A 24,269-nucleotide genomic window follows, 5' to 3' on the forward strand; every position below is an offset into this window, starting at 1 on the left:
TTGAGGGGAGGAGAAGGGCTCTTTGTAGAGGTGAAATAGTCATGCATGCTGTTAGTGGTGTCTGTTGGAGCAGGAGGGTGAGGAGCTCGGCAGCGGCTGCTGCTGGACAGGATTTTGGTTGTGCGGAGAGCTCTCTGAGCACTTGCTGTTGGATAGACTTCTTCTGAAGCATGCAAAAAGAGTATGAGACTCTTCTGTGTCCGGGGCACCTAGAACTGTGTGTGTGTTTATTGCCACACTCTGCCTGTGCGTGCTGCAAGACCAGAGCACCAGCTCTGCCAAAATATCCAGCCCTTCTGGGAAACGTCTGCAGCGCCGTGTGCTCGTCCCACAGGATACGCTGTGCCTCCCTATTCCAGGTACCACGGGGCAGGCGCCAGCCCTTCCTCTGGGCTCAGGAACAGCTTGTTTTGAATGTCAGTAGCATGGAAAGCAGAGAAAGCAGGAGCAGATGTGCCAGTGGGCACCTCTGGCCCCATCCCTCTGGCACTGCTGCCTGTGCAGGCACCTGCCCCTGTGCTGCAGGACCCCTGGTACGTGCTGGACCCCCGCCATGCTCTCAGCTAGACCCCTGTCCTTTGCACAGAAGGTCTTGAGCAGCAAAGCTGCTCTGTGTGCTGGATTAACTAAAATAGTGTCTCCTCTCGATGCTCAGCTCAACCCTCCCATCCTTCTGCTCTGTCTGCCCACTAATGGGTAGCTCAGCACAGGAGTGGGATGAGGAAGATGTGTCAGACTGGAGAAGACTGGGAGGAGTTGGATGGGAAGGAACATGCTCAGATGAGAGGTTTTCTGTTTTCTCTCTTTTTTTTTTTTTTTTCCTTTGGGCCATTTATTATATTCTAGTCATAAGGAAACATGTAACCTAACCTTAAGAAAACCCAGATATACCCCCCCACTCCCCCACATTTCATTCTTAGTCCTGAGGAACTGAGGGGACCTTTGCTGTCAGAGGCACTGTGTCCATCATCCTGTTACTATCAGAAATTCTCCTCTGCTTTGCACCTCCCTCTGCCCCTCACTGAATAAACAAATGCCTCTGTCATAGCTGTGCTATTCCCAGTACCTGTGCTGGCTGGTTTCAGCTTGCCATGTCCGCAGGGACCGAGGTGGCTCCTCCAGAGAAACGTGGATGTGCCCTCAACACAGCGGCAAGTGGAAACAGCAGTGACGGGAGCAAGGGGGGTGAGAGGAAGGCATGGAATAAATCACGCCATGGATGGCTTTTTCTGCCTGACTTGGCTTCTCTTTACTAGGAGCTGCACATTTCTGCTCTGTCCCTAGGTTCGGTTGGGTGTGCTGGGCTCATGACTCATTTGCATGGGTGAGCTTTTTGCAGTGCTGTTGACATCTGCTGATCTTAGATTGCTTTCCAACCATTAAACCCTGTGTGGCAAGAGAGAATTGAAGGAGGGGAAAACACCTCATTAATTTTTACTCCACCCTGCATCCTTCCCATCTTTTTCTTCTTTCAGAGACAGGGAGGAATATTGTTTTTCTTGCCTGAGGGGGAAATGAGATGCTATTTAATTGCCTACCACCACGTAGCAAGGCTGTTGGAGTCAGGGGCTAAAGGATGCTGTGCTTGGCTGTCACTGAATTGCACTTCAGGCAGGACAGTGCTTCCTGAACTGCATCCTTGCTTGTGTTAAGGCTGCTGCTCCGATTGAAGCGGAGTGGGATTTGGACAAGGTGCATTCCTCTATGCTACCTGGATTACCGCCCTGAGCAGCCAAGTCCCTGATGTTGGTCACAGTGAGCCCTGGCTCCTGTTTCTGCCTTTGCTAGGGCAGGGCCACCAGACTAATCTAACCAGCCTCCTGGGAAGGCTCCCAGTTTGACCCCCGTGGTGTGCAGGATGCTCGCACAGGCTGAGGGTCCTTGCAGGGGTGACTGGGTGGAGGGAGGTTCCCAGAGGAGGAGGAGGAGGACCGGGAACCTCTGAGTAACAAGGCCAGGGGAAGGGTGAGCTCTACTCTGCAGTCTGTCATCAGTGGGAGCAATGAAATTATTAACTTAGTGGAGAGGTCAGAGACACACTGTCTGGAAGAAGTCTCTCGCCCGCTGCTGGAGCATGAGCAACCGGCTGTACTCTGTAGTTTTAACCCACACTGGCACACAGTGTTCAACCCTTGCTTCAGCTCCTCCTAACCACGCATCTCCAAGGTGGCACCAACCCTCGTCTCCTTGCACCCAGCTGTGTGTGAGGTGGGCTGAGCCCCAGGCACCCTCCCTGCTGCCAGTTGCAGTTCCAGAGATCAGCCTTCACAGGGTAAACTGTGCCCTAGCAAAGCCATGCCCTTGGCTTTTAGTTTGTTTGGGGGTTTTTTTGGGGAGTGGGGTTGTTTGGTTTTTTGTGGTCGGTGCTATTTTGCAGGTGGTGCAACAGAACACTGCTCCGCAAAGCGGCTCTGTATTTAAAAGCAAAAGCGAGGCATAGGACGCATGTTTTTAGCACCCTAAATGTATTGAGATCAAAAGCAGTTTGCAAGGAAAATGATGGCTATTGCTACCTCACAGGGAGCCACTGCAAGCTGGGATCTGAACAGCCACATGGTGCATGACCCCGCTGGGTCCCAGCTTGGCTTCTGCTGCCGTCCTCGGCATGGGACAGCGATGGGGACGGCCAGGACCTGGGCTGCCTTGGGAGCTCATTCTGGTGGGAGAGGCATGAGCTTCCATCCTAGCCCAGCTCACAAACTGCCTGACAGTGCTGAGAGCAGCCAAGCGAGACTTGAGCAGCAAACCCCCCCACTGATGAGTGTCCTCCTCCCTTTTCAATGCCCCCAGTGGATGTTTTATAGGAGCTGCAGACGTTTAATATCCAAGGGCACTTTTTTTTTTTTTCAGGTGGGGTTTTTCTAAGCAGAGAGTTGTGAGCATGAACAAAGAACATGATGATATTCTAAAAGTGGTTGTATTTTCCTGTAGCTAAATCTAGCTGTTGTGCCAAATGGAGATTTATTTCTCAATGAGATCATCCGCAGGAAGATGGACCGTGCCTTCCGAGCAGTAGTAGCTTTGTGGTAGCTGCTGGGCTGGTTTCAGGCGATGGGCAAGACAGCATTTGTCAGGAGAGGTAATACTTCTGTTAGATGCACTGGATGGCTGGAAGAAAAACAGGTGACCTGCTGGCACAAGGGGAAGAAAACAAGAAATGTGTAAGCAGAGACATGGCCAGCTTCAAACTAGGTATATGAGCTAGCTCTGCTCCTGGACTGTCCTTGGTTTGAAGACTTCTTGCTCCATCTCAGATCTAAAGTGGATTTGGGCCAGCATCTTTCTGGGGTCTTCCTAGCTGTCTCGCTAGAAGATAATTCCTTTCCCTACAAACTTTAAGGACTTGACACCTGTAGTTTATCTGTCTTAACTTTTCTATGTAAACAAGGCTGAAAGAGAGAAGATAAAATGCATATGGTGCTCTTCATAGCTTCCCACCCCATGGCGCTGGGAAGCGCATACCAGGTGGGAGGTGAGCCTGGCTCTTGAGAAGACAGGCAAGATGGGGATGGGAGTCTGCTCCAGGAAGGATTAACACAAAAACCTGCTTGAGCACGTAAGCGGCCGAATCCTGCCTCAATTGCTCCTGGCTCCCCAGCTCTGCTCCTGGGGTCATGTCTGGAGAAAAGGGGATGATGAACCTGATACTGCTGCAGTCACGCAGCATCTGGGAAACGCTGCTGAAGGTTTTCTATGGCAAGATGACTCCACCTCGTAGGTGTCACACCAGGGCTGGGGTGTGACAGCAGCAAGCCGGGAGGGGAAACAAAGATGCCTTTGTCTCAGTTCCCCTGCCCTGCAGAGCTGCCTGGCTCTGTGCCAGCGAGGTGCCTGGCTTGCTACCAAGGCGAGAGGTTTGGGGGGAGGCTGGCTGAGCAGCCAAGAGCTTTCTAGAGCTGAAATTTGGTGGTAGCTGTGCTCTCACCTGGAGATGCAGCCTCCCTCCTGACAGCAACATAATGGGGCTCGGATGGGGTAACCCCTGAAGCTGCTGATGGGGCTGGGCACCTTCCCTCCCAGCCTGTCTCGATGTGGCAGAGAGGCTTACAGCAGTATGGGTGGCCTCTCAAGGTACATCTGTGCAACACCCGGGGTAGACAGGGGGGTGCAGGCGTGCCTGTGTAGTGCAGAGCGAGTGGGCACAGGCAGGCTGCCTTCAGGAATGGGGTGAGCATCAATGCATGGGTCTGCAGTGGGTGGGCACATGGGTAGCTCGGCGCTGCCTCTAATGGCCAGCACTCAGACCTTGGCCAGAGATGCCCTTGGTCCAGCCTGTGCCAAACCAACCTCTGCTGAGCAGAGCCACCCTCTCACTGAGATGAAGGGAATGTTCGGGGACCCACATGCGCAGGTGTCAGGACTGTATCCTTTCCTCTGGAAGGGGAGGAGATGAGTCCCTCCAGGTCTAGGATGCACCCTTAGAAATGCCAAATTCTACCCAGGGGATGGAAAAATCCCATCCCTTGCGACCTCCAAGCAGTTTGTTCCACCAGCATGAAACCCATCTAAAATCCATCCCCTTTTCAGGATTGGAGAGGATGCATCCATCCTCATGCACATGTCTTTTCTCTGGTTCATCACCACAGGGCAGGTGGGAAGCAAGATCTGCTCATACATTCCCCATCCCCTACAATGTTGTTTGTGTCACACATTGCTGCTCCTGTTTTGGAAAGCCCCTGGGACCGTGAGAGTTAATTCTTCATCCCAGCTGCTTTCCTCCTAGAGCTCAGCAGGAAGAGGGATTGTGCTAGGCAAGGGGCACCACTGCGTAGGGGGAGGAGAAAAAAAAGCATCGTGTTCAGACCTTTTACCTAATTTCTGAAGGTTCAGACCTGAAGGCCATAGCAACACGAGCTGCCGGCGGCGTGATTGGAGGCGGCAGACTGTGCCGGGCTTCCCTCCCAACCAGCATCCTCACCGATGGGACGTGTCAGCATCGAGGCCGGTGTTGGCTTTCTGCCTCCCCTCATCCACGGGATGAGCTTAAGGCATGTGGTAGTGTTTTTTCTTCAGCTGATTGCCTTTGCTCATTTCAAGTGCATTTTGCCTGGTTTCTATCAGTTGTTTAAAAAGTTCTTGGCACTTGTGAAATCAGATGGCATCCAGGAAGGGCTGTTCTCATGAAGACCTGCCTAAAAATTAATAGGGTGGTAAAAACCCAGAGTTGTTGTATATATTTGTATAACCATGTAGAAGTAAGAGGGGGTGGCACTTTGCAGCTGCAGAACAGACTTTGGCCCAAAGGAGCTTCAGTCCAGCAATACTTTCCTTTGACCAAGGTCAAATAAGCCTTTGCAAAAATATCAGGGATTCCTACAAACCAAAAGCAAAGACATGACTCTGGGCAATAAAAGCTGCAAAATGTTCTTGTTATGCCTATAGCTTGCTAAATCTCCTTTTGGATTTATTAGTGTGGTTCAGCCATCAAGTTCATCTCCAAGCACAGCCCACCCTGGACAAACATCATGCAGTTTCTTTGGGGAAAAGACCCAACTAAATTTGGATGTGCTCCCCTTGGGTTTTCTGAGCAACAACTTCTTGTTTTGGTGGCACCGTTCCCCTTTTATTCTTTGGTAGCACTGCAGACCTGATGCAGCTGTGGGCTCAGTTTCCACAGGTCATTGAGATCAAATCACCTGCAACACTTCTGTAGCCACTCTTCGGAGTAGAACTGCATTTTAATCTGAAGATGTGAGCATTTCTGACAGTGCTGAATCTGTCACGGCAGTGAGTGATCAGGGAAAGAAAGTACTAAAAGTGGTTAAAAGAAAACGTACATGCTCGGGAAAAGATGGGGCTGTTGATTTAAATAGAGCTAACCTGTATTCCCAGATCTTCAGGATCACTTAAAGCTTCAGCAGAGCAGCTAAGTTTGATTACATCTATGTTATGGTTCTCTCATGCGGCAGGCATCATCTTCCTTCGGTCCTTCTTCCTTGATGAGCCACAAGTTTAGCAAAGCATATGCCTAAGCAACTCACTGAATCCACTTAATTCTCCTTACACTGGCACCAGGTTCTCTTTGTCACGGGGAAAACTTTTTCAATGCGAAGCTGGCTGTGTTTCTGCTCTTCCCAGCTTGTGCATGGCAGTGTGTGTTTACAGTTCCTTTCCTAGAGAGGACCACATATTTCCCTGTGTGTTATATATCTATTTTCAAGTCAGTATTTAAGAAAAAAGAAGGCAGATACACTCCAGACAAAGCTACCTTTGTGTTTTCTGGAGATTTACTGTGCTCAAAAGCTTTCTGTGCATCCCTGTAGCATTTGAATGCTGCCACAGAGCAATGAAACACAGTTCATCCCTAGGGAGCTGTGTGAAGAGAGGATCACATTCCCCTGGATTTTAATAAGCCACAAAATTGGGTATTTGCATTATTCTAGTACTCTAATTGGTGTATAAAAAATGTGCAATTTTTAGTCCGTTCATCTTAAAGAAGATATATTGTGATATCTCTATTCTTAGGTGTCCTTTGAAAGTAAGGTTGTCTCTTCAGCCACATCCTACTCCAGTGCTTATCAGTCAGTCAGTGGTCACATCCAGCAGCTCTGAACAAATCCAGAGGTCTGGATTTGGGGCTGAATAGCTTTTTGGGGAAAGCAGTTGCAGGAGAGCTGCTGTATGAAATGTATGAAATTGTATCGTGTTATGTAGCAGTGATTTCCCCACCATTCCCTGTCCCTTCCAGCTCATTTATAGGGTACTTCTCATGTGCCACTGCATTAGTGCAGAAAAGCCTTGAAGGCTTGGGGCATCTCTCTTTTCCCCGGGTACAAGCTTGCAGGCTTGTTTCCCTTGCAGACGTAGAGCAGACATTGCTCACTTGTGTTCAACTTTCTGCTCTTAAAGCATCATTGGATTATGAATAGGATCCTTATCAAACCAGGTTCATCCAAAGGACAAGGCCATATTAATTGTTTGCAGAACTCCAGCAAATAAACAGCATTCCTCCTGATTCCTTTTTTGCCTGCTTTAACTCCAATGGCCAAATCAAGCAGAGGCCACAGAGCTCAGCAGCAGGGGGGTGACAGCCTTTGGCAAGTATTGGACTATGCCCAGCTTCCCAGGTGGTATGATCAAGCACTATGGAAACAACTTCTGGCTGGAGCCTTTAAATTATGTATTTGGGGGCGGGGGGGAAGCGCCTATTGCATCTGGGGGTTTAAATGTAGAGGGGAGACCTGCTGGGAACAAGGCTTTTTTCCTTGAAGCCACTTACCATGTTCTGGAGTAAGGTAGGGAAAATGGATAGCAATAACAGTGGTAAAATAGAAGTGTGGATCTTGGCTCCCTTCCCAGGCAAGGGCTGGCATCCTAAAACTTAAGGGCTGGAGTTGCAAGAGGCCAAAAGGTGTAGTGACTTTCTGTGCCCCAGGAAAAAAGCAGGTGACACAGGGTATGGCCAAAGCTCTCCACACCTGGCATCTCCATTGCTTCTGGAAAGTCCTCTTTGGTCAAACTTGTCATCTGCCTAAAGAGGAGAGAAAAATTTGCAAGCATCTTCCCTTCTCTGAGTGCTGACCAGATGGCCAAAACACCTTGTTATTCCAACCAGACTGCCTTGTCCAGCCACTGCTGCTCTCCAGAGTGTGTCTGGGTGGTTTCTCTGGATGGGCAGCCAGGGGTCTGCCCCACAAAGCACACCACTGCTAGGGCTGCAGGCTCGGAGGCTGAGCTCGCGGAGAAGGAAGGGTGCTTGCACGGCGCACTGCGTGGCAAAAACTAGTGTTGATGCTGGCCAGGCTGCTGGCTCACCAGAAGGGCTCATGTCTGCAAAATTTCAATCTAGGGCTAAATTTAAACACTAAAATGTAGCATTTAGAAGGCTAGAGAATAGCCCAGCCCTGGTCTCCAGTGGCTGCCTCTAGCCAGCCCTTCCTTTGGCAAGGAAGAGGCTTTTGTTTTCCTAGGACTCCGGGCCAGCTTGGAATAATAACACCAGTGAAACCCTCCCTGTCCCAGCACAATGAAGCAGCGCTCTCAATTCCCAGATGTGCAGGAGGGAAGTGCCCAGCATGTCTCTTCCTGATGCTTCCCTTCCAGATGTGGAGTGGCAGGGAGCCGGAGGCAGCCTGTTGCTGGCCAGGAAGTGGGCTGGGGAGCGGGCAGTGGATTTTCCCCTGGAAACTCTCTGGATCTCACTGCTTGTGGCTGGGAGAAGCGGTTTGGGCTGCCCTGCCAGCTATTCAGCTGGTTTGCAAGAGCTTGAGCAGGCTGCTTCTATGCTGCAGCAAGGAGGTGCCCCTCCAGCAAAGGTGAGGATGCCTTCCCTCCCAGATGTGTCTTCATCCTCAAAGAGCCCTTGGTCCCTATCTTTTCCTCCTCGAGCGGCCCTCAGTCCCCATCTTCTCCTCCTGAGCAACACCAGTGGGGCTGGACTCTATTAAACCTACTGCAGGCAACTTGATGGGACAGAGAGACCCATCATTGAGAAGCCCATCCCTCTGCTCAGTCCTCACGTCTTAAGGACAGGGTTTGACAGGAAACCACCTCATGTGTGCAACCTTGTGCCAAGGTCAGTCCCAAGTGAGCTACTGGCACTGCAGGATGAATTTGGAGATTGGAACCTGGCCCCCTGGGATGAGGTCGGGGGTGTTTTGGGTTCAACTGGCCCATGAAAGGTGCCTTTTTTGGGCAATGCCCAAGGCAGAGGGATTCAGGCAGTGCAGGAAGGGGCTGCCCATGGGCACAGCTGCCTCTCACAGTGCCGGTGGGTGATGCAAGCCAGGGCACTGCATCGTGTGACCCGCTTTGGCCGTACCTACCGGGCGGAAAATTCCTGCCCATGGGCAACATCCTTCTGCCGTTATTTTTAAGCAGTTCACTAAGGACGCAGCTAATGCATGGAGATAATAGGTGCTGACAGGACTCTGGCTGCTAATTGGGTTTTTGCCTGGGCTTACATGATATTTGTAATTAAAGGAAGGCAGGAGCGGGGTTTGGTGGAGGAAGGGGACAAAAACACACAGATGTGATGGGAGAGACCAAGCTTGCAGAGGAGCTGGGGCTCTCCGAGGAGGTCACAGGAAGGGATGCTTACACTAAAAGTCAGCGTCAAAATTACTCATATCCATGGCGTCAGCACGGGTTCCCTATCAAGTCATCAGTGCACCAGGGAGGCTGACGACAGGGTGTTCTTGTGTGTGGGATGGCGATCCAGACCCTGCACAGTGTCAGAGCTGATCCATCCTCATGTGGCAACAGTGCTGAGCACTGGGAGAGGTCACCTTAAATTTGGGGGTGCTCATGGCATTTCTCTGCAGTCCTGCAGAGGCTCTCTGCCCTTCCTTTTCACGTCCTTCCCTTTCTCTTTTCCCCTTATTTTTACGCAGCTGTAATCACCACCCGTGTTCCTGGGGTGAATGCTGTGCTGACCTTTTGCAAATGCAACCATTTATTTCCACAGTTTTTTCTTCCTAAATTGAATTTTCCACTGGGTAGCAAAGGTGCTTTGTTTGGCTCCTTGTTTACAAGGGAAAAATGCACACCAGAAAAAAACCCAAAACAGTTGGTGTAGATTAACTTTCAGCTTGAAGCTGTTTCACTTGCCATGAAGAAATGGTGCAGGTGTCTCAAGTCAAACACGTGCATAAGTCTTTGCAAGATTAGATCTTGTAGTTTGTCTTCCTGAATGGGTAAATATATCCGAGGGAAACCTTTGCCCTGGTGGCAACTCAGGCTAGTTTCCAGACTATCTAAAAAAGAAATCTTGAATAAAAATAGAAAGACTTAGACACACAAAAACCTCCAAAAGACATATACAATCTGTCTTAAGAAGGGATGTATTTAAATCAGAGAGCAAGTAACAGCAAGAGCTCTATGGAGGTGCTGGACATCTGAAATCTCACGCTGGAGGACGTTACGTGAATGAGGGTAATTCAGGTGGGGCACCAGGTAAAGCCTAGGTGAGGGCGATGCTGTTCCAAAAAGGGAGGGATAATGTTTTATACGGGATCATAAAGCCAAGGCTGTCCTCCTGACTGTGGAGCTGCTTATTACTTGATGCTGGGTATGCAGTCCCTGTCCAGAAGGGCTCACATTTGCAGAGCACTTTGAACCGGCATCTGCAAGCAGTCACCTCCCTCTGCCCTGTGCTGCTGGGATCAGAGGCAGGGAGGGGGTCAGGGCAGGGGCCATGCAAGCAAAGCAGTGGCAAGCCATGTCCTCTGTGTGCCCGTGAGCGCTGTGGCTGAAGCAGGTGGATCTCAAAATACAGGCACAGTTCCCAGATGGGCCGACCTTTCCTGTTTCTCAGGGGTGTTGCTGGGATGTTAACAGGGATGTACGAGAGGCTGGCTGGGGGAAATCCTAGTGGCTGCTTTTTCCAGACTCCCCAGAAGTGACATATCTGCCCACTCTCAGCCCTTCTGCCCAGCTGGGATGCCAGCGAGAACAAGATCCCCAGAAAAAAGAAGATCCCCAACAAAGTGTTATTGCCAAGAGGTATGTAGCAGCTCGAGGCACCCTGCCATCTCACTGAGTTGGCTGGCCCAGATATGAAAGAAAAACAGAGGTGGGACCTACCGACCCAGCAACTGCCACCCCAAAATCTGCTGGAAGGGAGAAGACGTGTTGGTAGAGCTGCAGAAACAGCCCGAACTCTGTCCAAGAGGATGTCTTCAGGTGCTGCATGGCAAAGATTTCCAGGATGAGTTTCTGGGTAGCAGAGTGCAGCATCAGAGGTACACAGTGTGTCCGTGCATGGCCCAGGGGAGGGGGGAAAATCTTCCTGCTCTATCTCTTCCTCTATTTCTGTCTGACAGATGGTGTTGCAGCATCGTCTGTCATACACAGCCCAGTGCCCTGGGTCTGGATGCTGCTGTCCTAGAGCCCGGCTTTGCAAGTGATACTCAGGGTTTGTGACTGACTCCCACCCTGTTTCCCTGCACAGGTAAAGGATTCATATACCACTGGGCTCCAGGACTTTATTCATCCCGGAGTGGCTGGCTGGGGGTCTGATGTCACCCAAGCAGCCCGATGGCACAGGACAGAGGAAACCCAGGATTTAACCATCCCATCAGAGGTTTGGGGACCACCAGCATCTCTGGCAGGCCCACCCCCTCTGCTTTAAATTAAGAAACAGGAAAAGTTAAACAGAGTTAAGAGGAGGGGAAGAAGAATAAAAAAAAGAGATGGGGGCCATCCCTGTGCTGGAGACAGGAGGCGTGTAGCCAGAGGAGGAGGAGGAGGAGAGTGAGGAACGGGGTGGCTGCTCCCTGCCAGCCGCTTGGGTAATATCGGCAGCAGTCACGTGCAGAGATCTGCTTTTGGCATAGCCTGCATGTTTGTGTGGCGCAGGGAGGGAGTGCGAAATCAGCTCCCGCTTCCAGGAATCCTCCCAGCACAGGATATGTGGCGGGGAGCTGGTAAACATGATACAACTGTTGGCCTGTAACTCCATCGACTCCCTGCATTAGCTGCTCCCTTCCCGGGGACCTCGCTAGCCTGATGGCTTCTTGGGGTGTCAGGGCATGGGACGATGTGTCCCAGGGCATGGAGCATTGCCAGCGGTGGGTCAGGAGTGATGGGGAGGGTGGGGGAAGCTTGCACCAAGGGTCTGGGGACAGGGGAGCTTCTCCAGCCCTGGGCGTGTGGATATTCCTCGGGTGCAGCCCGGGTCCAGCTGCTGCTTGCAAACCCTCTCTGGCCTCAGCCGCGAGCTCCCGGTCAGAAATAGACCCTTGGCTGAGGAGCAAACATCTCCCCCGACCTTCCCTTCCCCATCTCCCCGTCCTGCTGGCGGCAGGAGCTGCGGGTGAGAGCCTGCACCCATTCACAGATAACACCGGCTCTCCTGTATTGGCTGCCAGCTTGCCTCAAGCGCCTCCTAATCTGCCTGCTTGCAAAAATACATCTTGCTTGGGCTTTTTGCCCCCCTCCCTCCCTTCCCTCCTGCTTGGGAGAGCTTGTTTATTGTTGGGCGCAGGGAAACCGTGACCTCTGCTGCCTGCTGTCCCCTTCAGCTCCCTGTCCCTGGGAGCGGCCGTGTGCTGGCGTGCCGGCTGGGGACAGGCGAGGGGACACCCACCGCTGTGCGGGGGCAAAGGCAGGGCACAGCGCCTGACTCCTGATTTCACCATGTGAGGAAGGGGGTGGGAAGGGGATTTCGAAATCACAAGAAGTTATATTAATTAGACCAGTCTCGGGCTTACGGATAGTTTCTGCTAACAACCTGGACACAGGGACTGAGTATTGATGAGCCCAAGCGTGAGACCTGGGGAGGTAGGAATGGGGGTGAAATTAGTTAATACAGAGCATAAAGCCACGCAGGTGAGGATGGGAAAGAAAAGCTCTTGCTGCTGCTTCGGGGCTTGTCCGAAGAGGCAGAGGAGGAAATGTCTGGGGGCAAGGACACCATGAGGATGAGATGTTCTCGGCAGGTGGGGCTTCCCGTGACACGGAGGACTGCCATGCACCCTGTGCCCAGCCTGGCCTGCCTGCAGCAGATGAACTTGGATGAGAGGGGTGATGGGGCGGTCAGAGGGATGGGAGAGCCTAAGGGAGATAGGAAGCGCTTTGCTAGTCTGGCTTAGCAAATCAGGGAGCATGAGGGGGCCACAGAGCCTGGCCCCTCCCAACCCCATGCCTAGGTCTTCAGCAAATCGGCCCAAATCAATTTCTAAATATATTCTTCAGCTGAGACTGGGGGAGAAAAAGATCTGGCCTTTTCTTTTTAGCCCTCAGCTTAATTTCTTTCACAAAGGAGAACACAACCAGGGGAGGCAGGGCCTGGCTGAGCAACCCTCTGCATGAAATGGGATGGGTTTCATGCCGCCCGCCAGTTTATTTGTATTTTTAGAGCGTGCCGCAGGCACAAGGTCAGTGAAGTGAGTGAAATTCCACCCCAGAGTGGCTCCCCATCCCCGTCCCACTCCTCGGGGACAGGCTGGAGTCAACAGCTGAGCTGGGGCTCAAGTGTCCTGGCTGCAGCGGTGCTCGGCTGAGGCAAGGGGCAGCTGGGTGGGTGGGTGGGTGCCGGAGCTCTGGGTGGAAGAGCTGGGGACCAGCAAGGCGGTGGGCAGAGAACAGCCCTCCTGCTGCTATCACCCCTAGAAGAGCCCCCAGGGAGTGAGGGTCTGGCTGTGCTGTGCTGGAGATCCAGTCCTGGGGTGGCACAGGGTGCCTGAGGGCTCTCTGTGCAAGTGATCTCAGCGGGGGATTTGTTTAGTAGGACGATGGGCACCCTGCCCAGAGGGAGCTGGGGCCATGGGGATGATGAAACTGGACAAACTGGGGAGGGGCGGGGAGCTTGAATACGTCAAGGAGGAGGCCAGGGTGTCCCATGCTTGCTCAATGGAGTGATGAGTTGGCAATGTGGTGAGTCAAAAGCTGAGGTGAGGGCGGAGGGGGGGAATCTAGCAAATGGGAATGTGTGGGGGCTTAAAATGGCATAGCACATCCTTGAGAACACACCTCGGGTCTCTTGATCATCTCGAGTAACAAGTGATGCAAGTGAAGCATCTCGTTAGGGCCTGGGCTCAACAGCAAGTGACTCAGGCAGGCGGGAGTCCCACCTCGTGAATCACGGCTGGCAGCGCTGCCAGACGCAGCCTCGGGGCTGGGAGCTCCCCCTGCCCGCTTTCACTTGCGAGGGGTGATGGAGTCACAGTCCCCGTGGGGTGGTTGCAGGGGAAAGTCATCACTGTATGAGCTAAACCTGAAATAAAGAGAGAAACTGTCCCCTGGGGTGCTGACCCAACCAGAGTCATTGTTTGAGAGCTGTTCCTCGAGAGGTGTGAAGCATCTTCCTCTGCTTTTTCTCATGATCTCCTGGGAGATGGTTTTCTATGTGAGCTACCTAAATGCTTAGCATCACCTGCTTCAGGTGGCCTGAGCACCCAGTGGTGATCACATATGCAGGGGGCCACTCTGTGGGCTTGCATCAGGGAATAACGTACCCTGTTATGCATGGCCTGTCATTTCATTAGCCTGCCTGCTCCCACCCCCCCCCCACCCCCCACCTTAGATCTCAGATTTGGGGACTGGGATCTCTTTTTCTGAGCCATCCTTCCCTGGTGTGGTGGCACAGGATGATGGGGTGGGAAGAGGATGGCTGGCTCTGCAGGGCAGTAGAGTGGGCAGGGGATGTCCCATGGGCATGCTGAGTCCTTTCTGCCTGTCCATGCTGAGAGCAAGGGCTCCCCTCCACCCTGTGCCTGTACCTCACCTCCAGGGCACTACAGTTTTGGGGTGATTTTTTCCCTCTAATACACAACCCAGTGCCTGCCTGCACTTCCCGGGTGCCGTACTGCCAGTCCACGACTCTGCTCTGGGGCATCCCCTCTCTTCTTTTCTCTCAGGCCTTGTTTTCAAAGATTCATCCCCTTTTCTTCCAAAACAGGCTGTTTCCCCTAATAGCAAACACCCAGGCGCCAGCAGCTGAAGGCTCAGTTGCTTTGACTTATGCACAAAACTTTCCACTTGTGCTTTTCCTCTTTCCAGCTGAGGGAAGCGCCTGCTTTCCCCCTGCAGAAGCATGCGGGAAACGTCTGCCCTCCTGTGTTCAAAGTCCCCTCCAAAGAGAAGCCAAGGGTGCACTGACCTCACGGAATAAATATTTTCCATGACATCTCCTTCTGACATCTCCTTTTGGGCTCTGCACCTATAGCTGACCCGGCTCCGGGTTTGCAGCCAGCCTGCCTGAGCTCTGCTCTGCAGGGAACAGGGCTGGGTTCTGCCCTCTCCTTGCTTCCCTACATGTCCCCATGCAATGTCACCTCCTGAAGGTTTCAGTGACCTTTCTGGACCCCCCTCCAGGAACTCTGCTGGCAAATGAGGTGGCTTGTGGGCCAGTGCTGCTCCCCATAGACACTGAATCCTGCTGGCTTGTTGTGAGGGTTTCTCCAGCAACTCCCCTCACCTGCTTGCAGCTATCACACGCTTGTGGTTATGGGCTGCTGCCAAGCCAGCTGGGTTGCTGGAGGCAGCAACCTTAGAGCAGGCACGAAGCACCCGTAGGCTAGAGGTGGGATGCAGGGAGGTTGTTTTGAAGTGAGAGCAACCTGTCACCAGGCAAAGGAGGGGGACACTTAGTGCTTCCGTATCCTTGCTGCTCACCCAGCTGAATGAGAAGGGGTGGATGATCCGACAGCTATTTTCCACCTCCAGCCTCTTACTGCTCTTGCTGCCCTTACAGACTCCTTCCCCCAACAGCACTCTTCTCAAGGGGACAGTCACATCTGGTGCTGATGCCGGCAGGTCTCAGCAGCTGGCTTTACAACGCAGGTACTGCAGAGCCCAAGGCTCTTCATGGTTGAAGTCTGTTTTATTTGCAACCACAAAAAGTCTGTGGCTTTCCCCCACTGTTGGTTTGCTAAGAGGAGATGCTGCGGTCATTCTCCTCCCAGGGCTTTTCAAACCACGTGCTGGTTCCCAGGCCCAGTGCAGTCTCCGTCTCCTGAGAGGGATGGTGGCATTTCATGCCACTACATATAGAATTGGATCCCTTAGGATTGGCTCCCTACCACCCCCCCTGTTGTAGAACAGGGAGCAAACACAATATTCTGCCAGAAATAATGCCAAGCATGTGGCACACACCAGGAGGTGTCAAAAGATGCTTGCGTTGGCCTCACAGGCAGCCCTGCATTTGCCATGTAGGGAAAATTACCCAAGCAATTTGTTGTGGGCATTTCAGAGCCCTTTATTTCTACGGCCAGGCCTCACCTACAGCAAAAGTGCCTCTGCAGGCCAGGCAAGAACAGCTATGCCCCTCCTCCTGGTATCTCCTCCCCAATTTGTATAAGAGATACCAGTGTTTCCCAGTTCTGCATGGGAGAAGTGCTGTTCTTATCTATGGGGTTATTAGTGCTAGAGAGAAAATGAATATTAAACTTCTATTAACCTGGGTGTTTTTAGGAGTTCTTTTTTGGCTATTTAGCAAGCTTTTTTTTTTTTATTGGAACAGATCTTTTTTTTTTTTTTTGGCAGCCAGGGAAGTGTTTCCCACTTGTTCCACAGCTTGCCTGGGAACACTAGCTTTATGGGAGCACTTAAGGATGCAGTGGAGTGCTTGGTTGGACCAGGGCTGGACCAGCCTGTGACTTCCAGATATTGTCCTGAACCTGCTGCAGAGCAAGTGATGGATCTCGTGCCTTCATCTCTTGAAGAAATGTGTGTGTGTATGTGTGTGGTACCCAGCACTTCCCTACGGCTGCAAGCCACAGCGCACTCGTGCTGAAGCATCAAATGCGCAGGCTGCTTTCAATGAGCTGGAAAAGAGGGTGAGCTCATTTGCCCGTGCACAGGAGATGCACGTGTCACTGGCACGTTCTTGCACCTATTTTTGTCTGCTCCTTGGAGGAGAAATGTATCCTTGCTTGTAAGCAAGTGCTGTGCTCCTCTTTGCAAATACCAGGGCGGATCTCTGCTCCTGGGAGGACGGGAAGGTTGTTACGGTGTCAAGGGAAATGGCTCTCTGCTGGGAATAGTCTGACTATAGGCTTTTGGGGGGGTATGTTGCATCGTATGTTGGAGGTTGACACTTAGCTGGATGTATAAATCTTGGCTTTCCCGGAGGCCTGGTTCTTCCCTGGGGCTGCTGCTCTGTCTCCTTGCATTTCTGGGGAGAGGAAGCTGCGGCTAACCTCACCGCAAACACAAATTAGTTGTGTTTTGTTGCTTTTTGGGTTGGGGTTTTTTTTTTTGGTTTTGTGTGTTCAGTTTGAACAATGAAACATCTGTTCCTGAGCCCAGCAGCTGGACCAAAATGAAATGACGTTAGCATCAATTATCCTCCGGGATGGGGAGGCTGACGGGAGAATGGTGCAGATTTCCTTAACGCTGAATGACAAATGAGAACAACAGCTTGGCTAGGTGGCTCGTGTTCCCGGAGAGTCTCCAAACAACCCGCCTGCTCCAGCCCTGGCATTGGGGCACCCGCTGTTGTGCGCTGCTCTGGGTACCAAGCACCAGCCATGGGGTGAGGGGGGGAGATGCTTTTGCAACCATCAGAGAACAAGACCCACTTTTGGTGGAAGGGCTTATGGCTACCACAGCGGCAGACATTTTTCTGAATGCACTGACCCAATACAAACACCCTGGTACAAAAATCAAAGGACTTTTTTTTGGGAGGGGGGAGCTGCAGGGCTGGATGTGCATCCATCTCCTGCAGGGCCAGCACAGAGAGCCCCAGCTGGGACATCGTCTATGGTGGGCGCAGGCAGCCAGCCTGGAGCAGAGCTGGGGTTTGCAGAGGGATGGGATGATGCAGAATCACGTTCCCTTGGTACAGAAAGGGGCTATTAATGGGGAGAAAGAAGGGGGGAGCGATGGAGCACAATGGCTCTGATTTGTTGGCAGTCGCGACCTGCAGTCCCTGGCAGCACCTCAAAGCAGCTGTGAAGTGCCAGTCGGTGGCGATGCTTCAGCGCGTGATGCGGGCGCCTGACCCCAGCGTAAGGCTGGGACACGGGCTGCCCGGTGCCGAGGGCACCGACCCGGCTTCTCCTCCCTGGGGCCCCGCAGAGGAAACCCGAGCATGCTTGTGATGGGCTCAGTGCTCCAGGGACGTGGTGGTTTTTCTTTTCAGGGCTTGCCCCAAACCCCATCTGCCTTGCTAGTCATGCCTGGGTAAAATTTACCTCTTACAGGACTCTTTCTGCCCAAAGTCAGGGGAATGCAGCCACCACTGTGGACAAGAAGGTGGCAGGCTCCAAGCCAAGGATGGGCACGCAGATACTGTGAGTGTGCGCACACACAAAAATATCCTCCTGTCCTATCCTGAGCAAGCTCACTAGAAGAAATTTATTTATTTCCCCATGTCTCTGGAGCACAGAGAAAAAACACGACTGTGGGAAAACGCAAGAAAATTATCAGGGAGTAGCATTTTTATGAGCGAGCTGCTTTATACCTGCACAGCCAGATGCCTGAATAACTTAATGCAGGCTTCAGGAAATAAATTGGGCTGCTGCAATTTTGAAGCCTCTAAAATAGCTTTCCTGCTCCCCGAGGAGCTGTGAATTTTTAGGACTGACAGCTTCCAGCACCCCGTGGGTGAGGTACAGCTGCTCATCGTGGAGGAGCCTGCCATGGGGCAGGGCTGGAGGAAAATGGGGCTTATGGGGCTCACTAGCTCACGTGATGGTCGTCACGATTTTTGGAAGGAAAGTGAGTGTTTGGGGTGAGAAGCAAGGAAGAAAGAGCCCATTTGAGAATAAGAGCTTGCTCCAAAAACCCAACAGCATCAAGCACCTATTTTGTCTGGCTTCTTTCTTGAATGTTGTGGGTACCACCATGGGACAGCATGACCGTGATGGGCGCGTGTCCTGGGCTCTGTTGCTGCACACCTGCACACCCGGGTGCACTCCAGCACTGCTGCTCTTGTGGGAGCATCACCCAGCAAAGACACTGCTGAGGAAACCCCCTTGCTTGCTTACCCAAGCCATTTTACTCTAATGTCTTATTGCCTTTGGCCTCTGGCCTCAGTTATATCAACAAACCACATTGGGCCAAAACTACCCCAGGTGTCACGTCCAACATTCATCGCCTCTCTGCTCCGAATCTGGGCTTGGTGGGTGCTCCTGCCCTGGCCTCTCCTACCAGAAAATGGAGTCCAGCTGGGAAAATCCCCAAAATCCTCACTCAGAAGAGACTTGGCAGAATTAGAAGCAAAAGTAAATGAAGTTTTGGCTTTAAAAAAATAAAATAATACATCATTTTTTGTCCCAAAGCAACTGAACTTAGCCCAGTATGTCTATTTTTTGTTATTTCATGTACTGTACTTCAGACTGTTTTCTCAAGCCTTACAAAAGTGAGTGTGTCGTCATTCTGTTTGCCTGTCCCTTCCCTTACTAACATGCTGAACTGGCTGATTTCAGGTGGGTCTGGCAAAGACATTAATTCCTCCCCAGGTCTTTCTGGCTATATGAAAATAGGTGCCAGTGCTGGAGACTGGGCTGATCTCTTGCAGAGAGGGAAAAGGCTTGTTGGGTCCCTTGTTTCCCACAAACTCCTGGATGGCAGTGACCCCATCAGCTGGAGCAACAGGAGCTGGGGAGGTGTCCGAGTCAGCACGTAGCAGCCTGGATGGGAAAGGGAGTGATCCGGGATGTTCTGTGCAGGACGGGGGCAGGCGATGGATTTAATAAGAAAAGCTTTTCCCCCTCCAAGGCTGGATTAGTGAAGAGTTCATCAGCCAGACGCAGAACTTGGTAATCCCTTCGTGCCAGGGTGAGGAGGGCTGTGCTGAGACCCCAGGGGGTGCGTGCGGGATGGGGCTGCCCTGACTCCGGGCATCTCTTCCCCTCCCAGCCCGGTAGCAGAGACAGCCTGGAAAGACCCTCTGGTGCATTGGGATCTGGAGGGATGGAGCTGAGATAAAGGCTGAGGTCCCTGCACCCTGCCTGATTCTCTGGTGATCCATCTGAGGTCTCTCCCTTTCTTCTTTTGACCCAGTTTGCAGTGGCATACTTTTCCCAACCTGCTTGGTAATCCTAATTAATAGGAGGCAGATGCCTAAACGTCTCTGGAGGAGCTGGACCTTAATCCCTACCTACAGCACTGGTGCTCTGGCTCCCTGTAAGCCATCACACGTCTGCAAGGACTGAACAACCCTGTGCACTACCCTCCCCTATCCAGGGCAAAATGTGCTCTGAGGGGTGTGAGGTGGTGGGGAACTAGGTTTTGTGGTCACCAGGCAAGGAGCCAGTAGGGCAGGGCTGGGATATGCAACAGCCACCTAAGGATCAGTACCCAGAGGAGCCTTTGGAGAGCTGGATGGGACAGAAAATGCTGAACAAGGTGCAGGAAGGGCGTGTGCAATGCAGCTGCCCACCTAGGAAAAAGGAAGTAGGATAGGGGAAAAAGGGGCAAAAGCAAGGCAGGGGCAGCATGCTGTCTGCCACATGGCATCTGAGACACCAGTGGAATGCTCCGTGTGGGCAGTGACCAGGCAAAGGATGCAGCCATACCTTGGCCCGGTGGCTCCGCCATGCAGCTCTTCTGCTGCTGGGGTAGGGCATAGCCTCAGGCTGGGGCTAAAGATGTTGTAATAACATCTGCATCCCACCTCGGTGGGAGTTTTGTGCTCCACAGGGCTCCCATTCAGCCCTGCTCACCAAGAGGCTGCCTCTACCCCACCAACCCAGGCTCAGCATTGCTGCCTCGGGCAGCTCTGGGGGGGCTGTGGGGCTGCTGGGGCCGGGAGCTCTCCTCCCCCAGCCCTCCTCACCCCTTCATTTCAACACACCCCTCCACCTCCGGCTTGTTTGAACAGCTCGAAATGTTCCGAGCATTATCAGTGTTTGCACTTTTGCCACTGTTTGTGCTAGTTGCACTTTAAAGGCAATAAAGTCAAGCTTTGTTTGCTTACAAGGAAACCGTATTTTTTTCCCTCATTAGACAAACCAGCGCTCACCCTAAAACACAGCACCAACCCCCCCTGTAAGCCCTGGGCCTGCATGGGCTGCTGGGGACAATGTCCCTGGAGCAAAAGGAGTTTTACGTGTGCGAACACAGTGGGTTCATTCTGTGCATCACCCCACAGCTCTGCCTGCCAGGATTTATGCTTCAAGAGAGGGCTGAAGCCCTCGCCTTCCACCTGGTCCCCTGAATCTGGTGCTGAGGTATCCTGGGTCACACAGCCCTGGCAGGCCCTTTTCCAAGTGAACTGGCATTACCCCGGCAAAGCTGCTTCACCCCAACTAAGTCCCGGGGCTTACGGGAGCAGCACAGGAGCTGGGCGCCGCTGACGACACTGGGTGATGCGGGTCCCATGGGTGCGGGGTAGGGACATCGCCTGTGCCGCTGCCGTCCCCACAGGCTGACACCACCTCCTGCGTGCTGCTCTGACATGTTGTCCCTGTCCGGTGGGTTAAACATTAACAAGCTGGGGCCAGTGCAAGGCCAGATGAGTCTCAGGAGTGACTCGGGGAAGGATGTTATTTCTGGAGAAAGCAATGCTAAGAAAGTGCCCTCCTCCATGCTGCTCAGTGACTCTGTCCCATCTGGCTGCTCCTCCATTCCTGCTCATGGAAAACTTTCCTCTATCATCCTCCTCAGCTCCCCATCTGTTTTCTCCATCTCTTGTTTTGGTCAAGCAGAGGCTTGCTGAGCAGCTCAGCACATTGCTCCGTGGACAGGGTATTTCACTCACTGCCTAAGGCTGACTTGGCCGAGGAGATGCTGCTGGGGTGTGTGCTAAGCCTCTTAGGGTGATGCCAGCTCCACCTCTAGCCCTGCTACCCCCCTTAGCCCTTGGTACCACTCCAGTATCCTTTCGATGGGGCAGAGTCCATTGCAAACCCTGCTTTCTACAGCCCCTGGGGCTCATGGTGGCTGAAGGGTGACCACAGCTGCCCATTTTTCCTGGAAGGGCAACACTGCTTGCAACCGATCCCTTGATTAACGTAAGGTATTTTCTCCACCCTGCTGGGGTACACGGTGCCTCTCGAAAGAGCAGCCGCGATGGCTCAGCACCAGGAACACGGTGTAAACAAGGTGCCTGCTGGCTCCCGGCTCTGCAGGGACAGCCTGGGGCTGGAAGGGGCCAGAAAAGGCACAAACCACACAGCTGTAAGCAGGGTCTAAGCTCGCAAAAAAAAAAAAAAAAAAAAAGGGCTGTGGAAAAGGCAAAGCTCTCTCTGGGCTGGAAATAATGGCAGTAGCCATGCCCCTGTGCCCCGAAATGTGTCACAGTGTGTGGTGGCTAACCCTGCCCTCTCCTGGACACTGGCTCGCTGGCAGCCAGCCCCCTTTGGGAAAGTTCCTGAATTTTGAACTGTCCCCCCCAAGAAATGCAGAATTAGCTGTTTGAGGGGTGCAGCTCACACAGGCCTGCTGGGCTGGAGAGACTGGAGAGGATGGTGGCATCTCGGAGTGGATTTAGGATGTGAGCCGCACTGCTTGGAAAAACAAGAAGGAAATGCAGGAATGCTGTCTGCAAACCAGGACTGAAGCACAAGGAAGCCCTGAGAGAGAGCAGAGCCTCACAAGCTGCTCAGTGGGAACCACAGTGGGGATGAGATCCTGCGGTGGTGGGACACAGCCACAGGGGCAGGATAGTACCAACCGAATCAGCATAACCCCTCTGGTGTCACTGAGCCAGGCACAGCCCTCCCCGACCAGACTGGGCGTGTTTTCCACCCTGACTGCCCATGGAGGAGTGAGTGCTGCTGGCACGGTGGTGCAGGGAGCCACGGGAAGGTGGCTGCTGTCCCACCACGCTTTGACCCTATGGCTCAGTCATTTATTTTTTGACGGCTGCTGGTGTTACCTATAAATAAAGCAAACAGTGTGCCTAAGTTGGCTTTAAATCCATGTGCTGTGTGTACTGAAATGGCTGTGAAAGTTTGGGCTGGGATCATTAACAGGAAACATTAGCTGGGACAGGGAAAGGCACATTGCTTGGTGCATCCTGATGCCTTCTGGGCAAGTAAGCACCGGTGGCTCCCTGCATTTCCCGTTTTTCTCATGGGCACTATTTTCCAGACCAGGAATGAATGGCCACAGTCTGGTGTGTTGTAAACTTCCAGTTGCACTCTCCATCTTGGAGGGGATGGCCCGTGCAAAGCGGAGTGAGGCTGTGGCAAAGCCTGGCTGCTTGCAAGCCCAGCCTGCAGCCCCCAGCCTCTCTGTCATGCTGGGGGGAGTTATTTGGCAAGCCAGGGTGGATGTGACTTGCTCTGAGGAGGAGGCACCCACTGCAGCTGCAATTCACAGGTCTGGAAAGCAGCCTGGGACGTGCGTGAGCTGAGCTGTGCAGGTGGGCACAGGGTGCCTGGCACACGCTGGCACTCAGAGAGCTCATCCTTGCCTAGTGTGGCCTTGGCTGCAGCTCCTGTTTCCATACTGCCCCCCCAGAGCATCTCTCCTCCTCCTGCTGCTGCCAACAGCTCTCCCAGCTCTCCCCCGCTTGCAGGTCCAGGCCAGTACTCCTCTGAGTCCTTCAGGCTCTGCCAGTGATAATTTCCCTAAGAAACTGTGATGCCAACATGTTGAAGGCACCGCAGTATGGTGCAAGCTCACAGGACTAATCCTGCCTTAGCCCAAACCCAGGGACTGAGGCATGGGGTGAGCTTGGGTAGAAGACAAACTCCGGTCCCCGTATTGCACCCCAAAGCCCACAGGCAGGGAGCACGGGGTGACACGAACATACCCGTGGTGCTAATTGCTACCTGTAATCCCAGGATTACGTTTTACTGCTTGTTATATTCATCTTGCAACTCCCAGGTCTGTTCCCTACCCCGGGCCAATCCAGAGCACAGCAGGCCTTGGGAACCTCCTAATTAAATGCTATTATTTTTTTCTTTCACATCTCATTTTTAAATGCAATGTAAAACACATGACATAAAGACACAGCTCAGCTCATAGACCCACGTCTTTCTGCGTCCCAGCCTCCAAACACACTCAGTGTGTCCTTTAGGATTACAGACTCAGCAGGGAGCCTGAGGGGACAACTGCCACCAGGCTCACTCTGCCCCCCCCCCCACCCCAGTGCCATCGCCTGGGATGGGTATAATGAAAGGGCCCATCTTGGGGTGCTGCTGGGGTCCCTCCTGCAGCACTGGGCAGAGCAGAGCCCCGCTCATCCCAGACAGAGCAGCCATCTGCAGCACCTGTCGAAATGTAGGCACCCCCTTGGGAATGGCTATATTTCATCCCTGGATCCGGAGCTCTTTATGAAATTATCAGGGCTAGACAAATGGTAATTTTTGTTTCAGCAGACGTGCTGCGTGCCGGGCACCTTGCGGGAGATAAATTTTTGACCCAGTAATCATATTTCTCCTCCTTCCTCCCTCCCCAATAAATGGGTTTAAACTGGTCCCAGCTCTCTGAAGAGGTGGTCCTGAGAGGCTGGAAGAAAGGAGGGGAAAAGGGCAGCAGAAAGCTTTCCCAGTCCAGCGTCTGGAAGGTGCTGAGACCCTCCTGACCAGTTTCACCATCAACTCAGGTTCCTCCAAGATGCTGCAATGGGCTGTGTCTGCTCATGCTCTTCCCTCCTTCCCATCTCCACAAACAACCACCAGTCTGCTGAGGTCGGGGAGGTGGGACTGGATGAAGTCTCGCACCAGCAATGGCAGCTGTGCTGTACGTTTTCCGCCTATGGTTTTCTTGCTTTATTTGATTTTACCAGGTCTGGTTTTACTGAATATTTTTGCCTTTTATGTGGCCCAGTACTCAGAATAGTTCATTTGGAAGGATGCTTGATCCATATGCAGATCTCCATGAACGGTATAAAAGCAGGGAATAATAGGACTCAGGGTGTGTGAGAGAGAAGTGGGGGGGATTTGATTTATCTGGGCAATGGTGCTGTGGGACACCAGGAGTAGGAT

General features: G+C 52.6%; 2 long non-coding RNA genes across 2 annotated transcripts; both read left to right on the forward strand.

Moving 5' to 3' along the window:
• The first annotated feature begins 369 nt into the window (after positions 1-369).
• On the forward strand, positions 370-1,266 carry LOC141946868 (uncharacterized). Its single transcript, XR_012629950.1, has 3 exons — positions 370-533; positions 656-787; positions 1,102-1,266. It is a non-coding gene; the product is annotated as an uncharacterized LOC141946868 (long non-coding RNA).
• A 9,003-nt stretch (positions 1,267-10,269) lies between these two features.
• On the forward strand, positions 10,270-20,315 carry LOC141946708 (uncharacterized). The gene is made up of 3 exons (XR_012629907.1): positions 10,270-10,682; positions 10,764-10,891; positions 15,928-20,315. It is a non-coding gene; the product is annotated as an uncharacterized LOC141946708 (long non-coding RNA).
• Positions 20,316-24,269: the final 3,954 nt, after the last annotated feature.

This window comes from Strix uralensis, chromosome 8 (assembly GCF_047716275.1).
Source record: "Strix uralensis isolate ZFMK-TIS-50842 chromosome 8, bStrUra1, whole genome shotgun sequence".
NCBI classification, from domain to species: domain Eukaryota; kingdom Metazoa; phylum Chordata; class Aves; order Strigiformes; family Strigidae; genus Strix; species Strix uralensis.